The sequence below is a fragment of the Silurus meridionalis genome, chromosome 1 (genome assembly GCF_014805685.1).
Source record: "Silurus meridionalis isolate SWU-2019-XX chromosome 1, ASM1480568v1, whole genome shotgun sequence".
Lineage (NCBI taxonomy): Eukaryota > Metazoa > Chordata > Actinopteri > Siluriformes > Siluridae > Silurus > Silurus meridionalis.
The window spans coordinates 19,382,008-19,392,938 of NC_060884.1; the positions used below are offsets into that span (position 1 = coordinate 19,382,008).

A 10,931-nucleotide genomic window follows, 5' to 3' on the forward strand; every position below is an offset into this window, starting at 1 on the left:
CCTTAGAATTAAGGTATACTTCCTGCTAATGCTGGGTTCATGTTTGTGTATCCAGTCTAGTTTTAGTCAGCGTGTTGCTGAGTGGGAGATGCATTAGCATATTTATTTATAAACTGATTGAGTCGGTAAGTGTATAGATGCTAATCACTGTACATACATAAATGTTTATAGCCACAGTGTAGTATGTGGTAAGTCTATGAAGACAGTACCATGTTTACAGAGTTAATATCAGAAAACAGAAAATAAAACAAGTCTAAATGAGCTAAAAATATTAATCTCTACATTTAAAATACATAACATGGCCGTTTAAACATAAACTCTGTGGAAAATTGTGAACTTTCCAGTGGACTCAGTGAATATCAATCAATTGTCAACAAATTCAAACTTTGTATATTATTGTTCTAATTGTTCTACATGGGATATATATGATCATTATATATGATAATTGGTGCATAAGACTAGATTAGTTTCCTGAGCTTTCACTAAGAATATGTTACTGAATGGGGCCTCATTTGTTTCCGAGCAACATAATAAAAAGCTCTGACGCTAAAGAAAAAAATTCCCATGATGCCACTGTACACCTCCCTAGACTGATCACACATTAGCTGGTTTCTTTGGAGTCCATATGGAGATAAGAAGATCAGAAGGAGGTTTTATTTTCCATTATTAAGTGTCAGTGGCACAAGCTCTACAGGATCACAGTATAATATTGCCGGGTATTTACAAAGTTTTTTTTCCAACACATACACTGTTTGTGTTGAGTCAGATGCACATTTGTTGACCATGCACTGCATGTTCTGTAATGTAATTGTTGTACAATAATGTCATTGTGCTGTTTTAATGTATGTTTAAAATGTGTCTATCAATAAATTTTCTGGTTTCATTTAGCTGAGATTTTGTCATAGCCTGTTGTATAAACATGTATCTTCATACAGTGTGAAATTTTCATCTAACATCCTAATGGCAAGAAGAAGAAAAAGCAGCAATTCTCAGATATTAAATATTTCCTCTTTCTTCTCCTGCAAAGCTTGAGTATTTTGTGAGTTTGACTATGTGGGACATCGGTCTATGGTTCAGTAAGATAGCATGAAAGCAGTGTGTAGGATGGAGCACTAGGGAGACACATATACACACACACACACACACACACACACACACACACACACACACACAATGATGTAATGGCACAGGCGTGTAAAACCACACGTACAGGTTTCTCAAGGGTATAATGTAACATCAGACTCATTGCTAAATTCTGTCATATTTGCAGTTTCCTCCTACAGGCAGTTTTAAAATACATTATAACATTAAAATATAGAAAGCCTACCAATTACCTAATCCAAAATATCATCATCCCTTCATCTTGAGTATCTTCTATTTTTCTGATTGTTATTGCAGTGATTAAGGGCATGACCAATGAAGGAAAGAACCCTGAATGGGATTCTACTTCATTGCATGTATTAATTTAATCATGTAATCCTAGGCAAAGTTTAGATGTAACCTTGCTGGGAATAGTGTCAATGTATCCTAGAAAATGAGGTAGTTTTCAAATCAAAGTTTAATCCACATTTAATCAACATGGCTGCCCACAGCATCAGCAGTAAACAAATAACACTTTATACATGTTTAATTGACTTATACTCTATTTAATAGTATTTGCTTTGGATCAGTCAACATACAGACACAACCCATTACAGCTTGTTGTTTGATCCATTTACATTTGTGGCATTTAGCAGATGCTCTTGTTCAGAGCGACATACAAAAGTGCTTTGAGGCTTTATTAGTCAATAAATCTACACTGGTACTGTAGATTACAAACGTAAGATAAATCAGTTCAAGTTCTATTGAAGTTCATGCCACCACTTTGGTGTCAGAACAGAGAAGAGCCTTGAGGTATACTTACCTTTTAACATTCAGTAAAAACATGGATTGCTACCAAGAATGGAGGGCTTCATGGTTTTCCCAACTTTGTAGCTTAATTGCTCTGATTTCTAAATTCAGTGATAAATAAGAAGAATACACAATCCACCTATTGTGATGATATTAAAAGGTGGAGGAGAGCTGGAGACCCTGGAGAGAACATTACTGCATGCAGGTAATAACTCCAGGCTTGAACCCTACACCCTAGATCTACAATGCTAACCATGATGCTATCATTTAATAAGATTATTTGTGATCGAAGGCAGACAATTGCATTTAACGTTGATTATATGGTGCAATATAATAGGAAACGATTAAAGAAGTTTAGTAAATGAAAGCTTTAAGATTTTAAACACAGCTAAAACTCACGTGTTAGAAAATTACGCCCTCTTTTGGTGTAATCTGGAAACGTCACCCAACTCCACTACTGAATAGCGGAAAATGTCTTTTTTATTTACTACTACAAACATATATACACATTTATCGTAGCTTAGTTCTTGTATAATCCTACATGTACATGTATAATAACAGTTATAAATAATGTAGAGTTTGCTTCTTGCACGCCGAAATAGCTCAGTTGGGAGAGCGTTAGACTGAAGATCTAAAGGTCCCTGGTTCGATCCCGGGTTTCGGCAGGGGATTGGTGATCTTTTTTTCCCTCTGTTTATTGATACTCTTTTATGTGCTTTTTTTTAGCATCACTTTTAAAATTAAACCTTTTATTTTTTTTTTACGTCGTTTTGCACTTGCACTTTTAAATCAAGTAAGTTCTAATTATGCATATGTATGATTTCCTTGTTTATATTTCGACAATTATTACTTATAGTGTGCATTTAGTTTTAAATTCACTTTAGTTTCTAATATCTAATATATGGTAAAAGCCATGATATTTCCTAAAATGTTTTTTGGTAAAAAAAATGAATAAATGAGCTTAGAATAATTGAAGAACAGACAATGTTCTCTAATATCTAACTACTTCTTCTTTTGGCTGCTCCCATAAGGGTCGCCACAGCAGATCAATCATCCATACCAATCTGTCTTCTACATCTGTCTCTTTCACACCAACTACCTGCATGTCTTCCTGTTGACTCCATCCTCAGCATTCTCCTTCTAATATACCCCATGTCCCTTCTCTGCACATGTCCAAACCATCTTAAACGGACCTCTCTCACTTTGTCCCCAAAATGTCCTACATGCACTGTCCCTCTTATAAACTAATTTCTAATCCTGTCCATCCTCGTCACTCCCAATAAAAATCTCAACATCTTCAGGTCTGCTACTTCCAGCTCCACCTCCTGTCTTTTACTCAATGCCACTGTCTCTAAACCATACAACATCGCAGGTCTCACCACAGTCCTATAAACTTTCCCTTTCACTCCTGCAGATACTCTTCTATCACAAATCACTCCTGCCACTCTTCCCCACCCACTCCACCCTGCCTGTTCTCTGTTCTTCACTTCTCTAACACACACTCCATTACTTTGCATTGTTGACCCCAGTTACCTGAACTCCTCCACCTTCTCCACCTCTTCTCCCTGCAACCACACCACTCCACTGCCCTCCCTCTCATTCACACACATGTACTCTGTCTTACTCCTACTGACTTTCATTCTCGTTCTCTCCAGCTTGTACCTCCACCTTTTCTCAGCCTGCTCCCTGCTCTCAACACAAATCACAATATCATCTGCGAACATCATAGTCCATGGAGATTCCTGTCTGACCTCGTACGTCAACCTGTCCACCACCACTGCAAACAATAAATGGCCAACCTCCACCTTAAACCAGTCTGTCGTTCCTACTGCAATCACTGCTGTCACACTGTCCTCAAACATGTCCTGCACCACCCTCACATACTTCTCTGACACACCTGACTACCTCATACAATACCACAACTCCTCTCTCGGCACCCTGTCGTACGCTTTCTCTAAATCCACAAACACACAATGCAATTCCTTCTGACCTTCTCTATACTTCTCCATCCACATTCTTAAAGCAAATAAGGCATCTGTGGTGCTCTTCCTTGACATGAAATCATACTGTTGTTGTTGTTGATGGTCACCTCTTCTCTCAGCCTGGCTTCCACTACTCTTTCTCATAACTTAATGGTGTGACTGATCAACTTTATTCCACTGTAGTAATTGCAGGTCTGCACAGAATAAGGTCTGCCTTATTCTTAAAAACCGGTATCAGCACACCCCTACTCCATTCCTGAGGCATCTTTTCACCTTCCAAAATTTCCTTGAACAACCTGCCTAAAAACTCCACTGCCATCTCTCCTAAACATCACGCTTCTACTGGTATGTCATCTGGTCCAATCGACTTTCCACTCTTCATCCTCTCAATCGCTGCTCTAAATTGCTCCTTACTAATCCTAATTACTTCCTGCTTCACCATCTCCACACCATCCAACCTTCTCTCTCTCTCATTTTCCTCATTCATCAGCTGCTCATCTCCCTTCACCTTTTCAACACACTCTCCTCACTAGTCAACACCTTTCCATCGCAATCCTTTATTGCACAAACTTCCCAGCTCGGTCTTTCTGCCTGGCCAATCGATACTCTTTGTCTTCCTTTCTATTTCCAGATGTCACACCAAGTTCCTTCCTAGCTGTCTCCCTTATCACTTCTGCAGTAGTTGCCCAATCATCCAGCACCTCTTCACCACTGAGCCCCTGAATCTTACACTACAGTCTTTCTCCTTCAGTTTCCACCATCTTTTTCTTTTTTCAGTCCTCCTCTTCTTCTTCACATTCAAAGCCATCCTACAGACTACCACCCGATGCTTTCTAGCTACACTGTCCCCTGCCAACACCTTACAGTTTCCAATCTACTTCAGGTTGCATCTCCTACATAGAACATAGTCCAAATGTGTGCACCTTCCTCCACTCTTATACATCACCCTATGATCCTACTTCTTCTTAAAATAAGTGTTCACCACTGCCATTTCCATCTTTTTAGCAAAATCTACCACCATCTGCGCTTACACATCCCTCTCCTTAAAGCCATACCTACCCATTACCTCCTTATCACCTCTGTTCCCTTCACCAAAATATCCATTAAAGTATGCCCTAATTACCAATCGTTAATTCCTAGGAACACCTTCTACCACTCCTGAATTTTTCCTATCCCTCCATCTCACAACCCACTTGTGGAGCATAGACACTGACAACATTTATCATATTAACTGCACAGAGTCGTCGCTCAGGGTTCACCAAATTACATTACACATTACACATTACATTTATATAGCGCTTTTCTGCAGCACTCAAAGCGCTTTACATATGAAAGGGGGGATTCTCCTCAACCACCACCAATGTGCAGCATCCACCTGGATGATGCGACGGCAGCCATATTGCGCCAGAACGCCCACCACACACCAGCATATTAGTGGAGAGGAGATAGAGTGATATAGCCAATTAATATGAGGGGATGATTAGTAGGCCAGCGGGCAAGTTTTTTTGGCCAGGATGCCGGGGCACACCCCTACTCGTTTTTCGAAAGACATCCTGGGATTTTTTATGACCACAGAGAGTCAGGACCTCGGTTTAACGTCTCATCCGAAGGACGGTTTGAGACTGTCTCCTGAGAAAAACCAAAATCTAGAATTTCTCAGAAAATCTGTTTAAGTAACTTGATTAACATTAAATTAAATGACTGAATGCACAGCCAGCAATTCTGAACTAAAGATAGATTTGTTGAATATTAGATCTCATGTTAAAAGCGCTGACTATAAACGACAGAATCGTGGATTAAACCGAATGAATATCTAGTAATAAATGAAGCGAGTCCTCCTGGCTATAGTTACATTCACCAGCCCCGTCTAAATGGCAGAGGAGGCAGTGTCACAGCTATTTATAATAATAATAATCTAATTATCACACAAAAAAACTAAACACAAATGTAACACATTCGAAGTTCTTTACACCAACTAATCTAGTCTAGTCAATTCTATCATTTTTATTTATAGACTCCCAGGGCTCTACTCTGATTTTCTCATGGAAATTGCAGATTTCATCACAAATCTAGCTACTTATTTAGACAAAGCATTAATAGTTGGTGACCTCAATATAAGTTTTAATTATCTATAATAATCAATGTAATGATAATAAACAATATACTGTCATATTTCCACAGTCTGCAGCTATTTAAAAATCATTACCTTATCCCTTTTAAAATTTGCCTCAGTCATAAGTCCCTCGCCACGTTACAGTGTTAAGCGAACATTCACGTCAACTACTGCAGCGAGATTTTTCAATAATCTTCAGGAGTTCGAATCAACATTAATTAGATCTCCGTCTGACCTCCCAGCACTCAACTAGGCCACCGAATGCCTAGAATCAAATACACATTTCTGCATTATCACTAATCTGTGTGCTATTTTTCATGATACCATTTATTATATCGCAACCACGATATTGACCACAATAATCACAACATGATATTCTTCTCAAACCGTGCAGCCCTAGTAATACCAGATTATTAAAGAAAAACAGAGCAATTTATCCTAAACAAGAATGTTTTAACTGAACCTGTATTTCGACATTACAGACGCTCCCCACCTTTCGAACGAGTTATGTTCCGAATGACCGTTTGAACCATGAATTTGTTCGTAAGTTGTTACTGTGTTCGTTATTGACTACGCATATCTCCTAATTATGTAAGTGCTATAAATACTATCAAATAAACAGTAAAATATAATAATCGAAATACTGAATACAATATTTTGTATTAAGTAATACAAAAATAATAAAAATTAATAATAAAAAAGAATTCACTTAAAAAAAATTAATTTGCTCTAGTCTAGTAGACTGTAGACTCGTTACTAGCTAGCGGCGGCTTTCCTCTGTTTTTCAACTCCAAACAAATTTCACTTTGAGGGCAGGTTTGTTTGTATCCCCGAATGTTCGTAAAGTGAATATTCGTAAAGTGGGGAGCGTCTGTATAATTATATGTGAAACCAATGAGAATTGCTTATAGTGCAATGAAAGAATGACACTTAAAACATAGTAAAAAATAGTAATATATTGTTTATTTCAGAACAAAAAATATGCAATAAAGCTGTCATTTATGTTTACTGTTTATGGAAATAAATACATCTTAATATAATAAACCCTCACAAACACACAAGATTATGCCTAGCCTACTCATTTAATACTAATTTTAGGAATTTTAGGAATTCTTATAGTACTTATACTTATAGTAGGAATTTTAGGAATAGACCATAATTCCTTTTACTGTCTATATACATATACAGTGGGGCAATTAAGTATTTGATACACTGAAGATTTCAAGTGTAATCAAGTAGACAAGTTTTCCCACCTACAAAGAATGGAGGGATCTGTCATTTTCATCTGAGGTACACCTCAACTGTGAGAGACAGAATCTGGAAAAAAAAAAATCCAGAACATTACATTGGTTTTTAAATAATTAATTTCTATTTTATTGCATAAAATAAGTATTTGATACAATAGAAAAATAGAACTTAATATTTGGTACATAAACCTTTGTTTACAATTACAGATGTCAGAAGTTTCCTGCAGTTCTTGAGCAGGTTTGCACACACTGCAGCAGGGATTTTGACCCACTCCTCCATACACGTCTTCTTCAGATAATTCAGGTTTTGGGGCCGTCACCGGGCAACCTGGAGTTTCAGCTCCCTCCATAGATTTTCTATTGGGTTCAGTTCTGGAGACTGGCTAGGCCACTCCAGGACCTTGAAATGCTTCTTACGGAGCCACTCCTTAGTTGTCCTGGCTATGTGTTTGGGGTCATTGTCATGCTGGAAGACCCAGCCATGACCCATCTTCAATGCTCTTAGCCCCATCCATCCTCCTCTCAATACAGTGCAGTTGTCCTGTCCTCTTTGCAGAAAAGCACCCCCAAAGCATGATGTTGCCACCCCCATGCTTCACGGTTGTGATGGTGTTTTTGGAATTGTACTCCTCTCTCTTCTTCCTCCAAACATGGCGAGTGGAGTTTATACCAAAAAGTTATATTTTGGTCTCATCTGACAACATGACCTTCTCCTCTGGATCATCCAGATGGTCTTTGGCAACTTCAGATGGGCTTGGATGTGTGCTGGCTTGAGCAGGGTGACTTTGCGTGCGCTGCAGGATTTTAATCCATGATGGTGTAGTGTGTTACTAATGGTAACCGTTGAGACTGTGGTCCCAGCTCTCTTTAGGTCATTGACCAGGTTCTCCCGTGTAGTTCACGGCTGATCCATCACCTTTCTTAGGATCATTGATACTCCACAAGGCGAGATCTTGCATGGAGCCCCAGTCTGAGGAAGATTGATAGTCATCTTGAATTTCATCCATTTTCTAATAATTGCGCCAACAGTTGTTGCCTTCTCACCAAGCTGTTTGCCTGTTTGTAGATTCAGTCTCTCACAGTTGAGGTGTACCTACGATGAAAATTACAGATCTCTCGGTTCTTTTTAAGTGGGAAAACTTGAAAAATCGGCAGTATATAAATAAATACTTATTTGCCCCCTGGTCTATGATGCATTATATACAGTAAAGTCCATAGGTATTTGGACAGTGACTCATTGTAACACTTTGTCCAAGATCAGAATCAAATTATTGCAGAATAGAAGGACTGACAATGAGGACATGATATATGATATATAAATAATAATATGCAAATAACAAATAAAATGTTTCTAACAAATAAAATGTTTCTTTATTTATTTCAGTGTTGACCACCAGCTTGTGGGTTTTAAACCATATATCCATGATATATTCCATTTTAGTTATCATATGGAGATATGAAGTTAAAGTTTCCTGTTTATTCTGCTGCTCTGGGCCGTGACGTCACAGCGATCAATGGCACATGCTTCATCACTGAATCACTCATATTCTATTCTATTCTATTCTATTCTATTCTATTCTATTCTATTCTATTCTTCTCTTGGCTGCTCCCATTAGGGGTCACCTCAGTGGATTATCTGCCTCCATATCACTCTGTCCTCTACATCTGCCTCTTTCAAACCAATCACCAGCATGTCTTCCCTCATCACATCCATAAACCTCCTTGGCCTTCCTCTTTTTCTCCTGCCTGCTGGCTTCATCCTCAGCATTCTTTAACCGATATATACTCAACCAATCTTTATTATATTATAATTATATTATATTATAATTATATTATATTATATTATATTATATTATATTATATTATATTATATTATATTATATTATATTAATTATATTATATTATATAATTTTATATTATTTTATATAAACTATGAGTAATTTTAACTATATTTTGATTATATATATTTATATTACATATATTATGATTAATATATACAGATTTATGCTTATCAATAATTATTTAGATATTTCTATTGTTGTTTTTCTTCTCCTTTATATGCCAATATTTTTCTATGCACATATTTTATCACTTGTGTCGAATAATGTTTGTTTACTAAAAAGGTTGTATTTGCAAACTTAATTTTAATAGTAAATGAAAGTGCAGTTGCTCTCAAACCATATATTGAGAAGAGTTCATTAAAAATAAGCATTTTAAACATAAAAAAACCACATTTTCACACTACATGCTTTTGAAGTAGGCCTACATTTTAACTAGAAAATGTACTAGTGCAAATACAGTAGTCAATACAATATGTGTTCTGAATAAAGTGGACAGTAAAAGGACAGTGTTGAAATAATTGGTGTTCGTTCACAACTCGTACTGATCTCTCTATGGTCGGAAAAACAATAGAGTCCGTTGTAAATCAGCTGAATCTTTCAACCAACCAAACAATCATCTATTGACAAAACAGGAGCACTAGTTGCAGTTCTAGATTTCATGTAATTTCTTTTAAACAATAGAAATCTTTTTGCTCATCTATTACTATCGCCAGGGGGCGCATAAAACAGTCTAGTATATTTTGAACATACTGCTACACGTTGTCTCGTGTCGATTCTAAACTTTTGACGCTAGGGGGCATAAAATCTCCACAATTGGAATTACGGTTGAATCACATATCGGATGCGTTTATTTTAATTGCTTTACTCTTTAATGATAGGAGAATGAGATCCAGTGAGAATGAAACGTCCATCTGATTCTATCTTTTTTTCTATTTGTGTGTGTAATTTGGTGATTAAAGATACATGAAGAAGATATAGAAATATAGAAATAAGAGATTCAAATTCTACTTCAAAAGATGAGTGCATAGTGGTTATTCTTACTGTACATTCACTGAGGACTTTATTAGGAACACCTGTACACCCTTCATTAATGCTCTTTTAAGGTCCTAATTAAACATGGGGCAATGATGCAATTCATAAATCAGGCAGATAAGGGCTGCCCCTGTTCAACCATCCAAATGGAGAAATAATGTAATCTTATTGATTTGGACTGTTGTGTGGTTGATTGTGCCAGACAGGCTGGTTTGAGTATTTCTGTACCCTGGATTTACCAGAGATAGTGTGCAAAAAAGCTCTTGGAATGCAACATTTCAAACCTTGAGGTAGAAGAGGTTACAATAAAAGAAGACCATGTCGCATTCCAGTTTGGTCAGCCGAAAACAAAATCTTAAGCTGCAGTGGGAACAGTAACACCAAAATGGAAATAAAGTAGTCTAGTCTGATGAAAAGAGATGTTTTGTTGAGGCGCACTGATAACATAGCCAAAATATAGCACACGCATGAATCCAATTACCCAATCTGCCCGGTGCCAGTGGTTCAGGCTGGAATGGTTAGTATTATGGTGTGGGGAGTGTTTTCTTTACAAACTTTGGGCCTGATACTACCAAGCAACATTTGATGAAATGCTACAATCTGTTTGAATATTGTTACTTACTATGTGCATCTCATCATGGCTACACTTTACCATCATCTAATGGTTACTTTCTGTAAAATAATGCAGCAAATCAAAAAGAAAAAATTCTTTCTTTCGGCTTCTCCCATGAACCGGCAACAAGGTCATGGGCGGCCAAGGCTCAATGATGCACGTGAAGAGCAAAGGCTAGCTAATAGCTTAAATTGCTGAAGTTAATGCTGTTAA

At 37.3% G+C, this 10,931-nt stretch overlaps 1 non-coding gene across 1 annotated transcript; it reads left to right on the forward strand.

Annotated features, from left to right (window-relative positions):
* Positions 1-2,482: 2,482 nt before the first annotated feature.
* Positions 2,483-2,555, forward strand: trnaf-gaa. The gene has a single exon. It is a non-coding gene; the product is annotated as a tRNA-Phe (tRNA).
* The last annotated feature ends 8,376 nt before the right edge of the window (positions 2,556-10,931 follow it).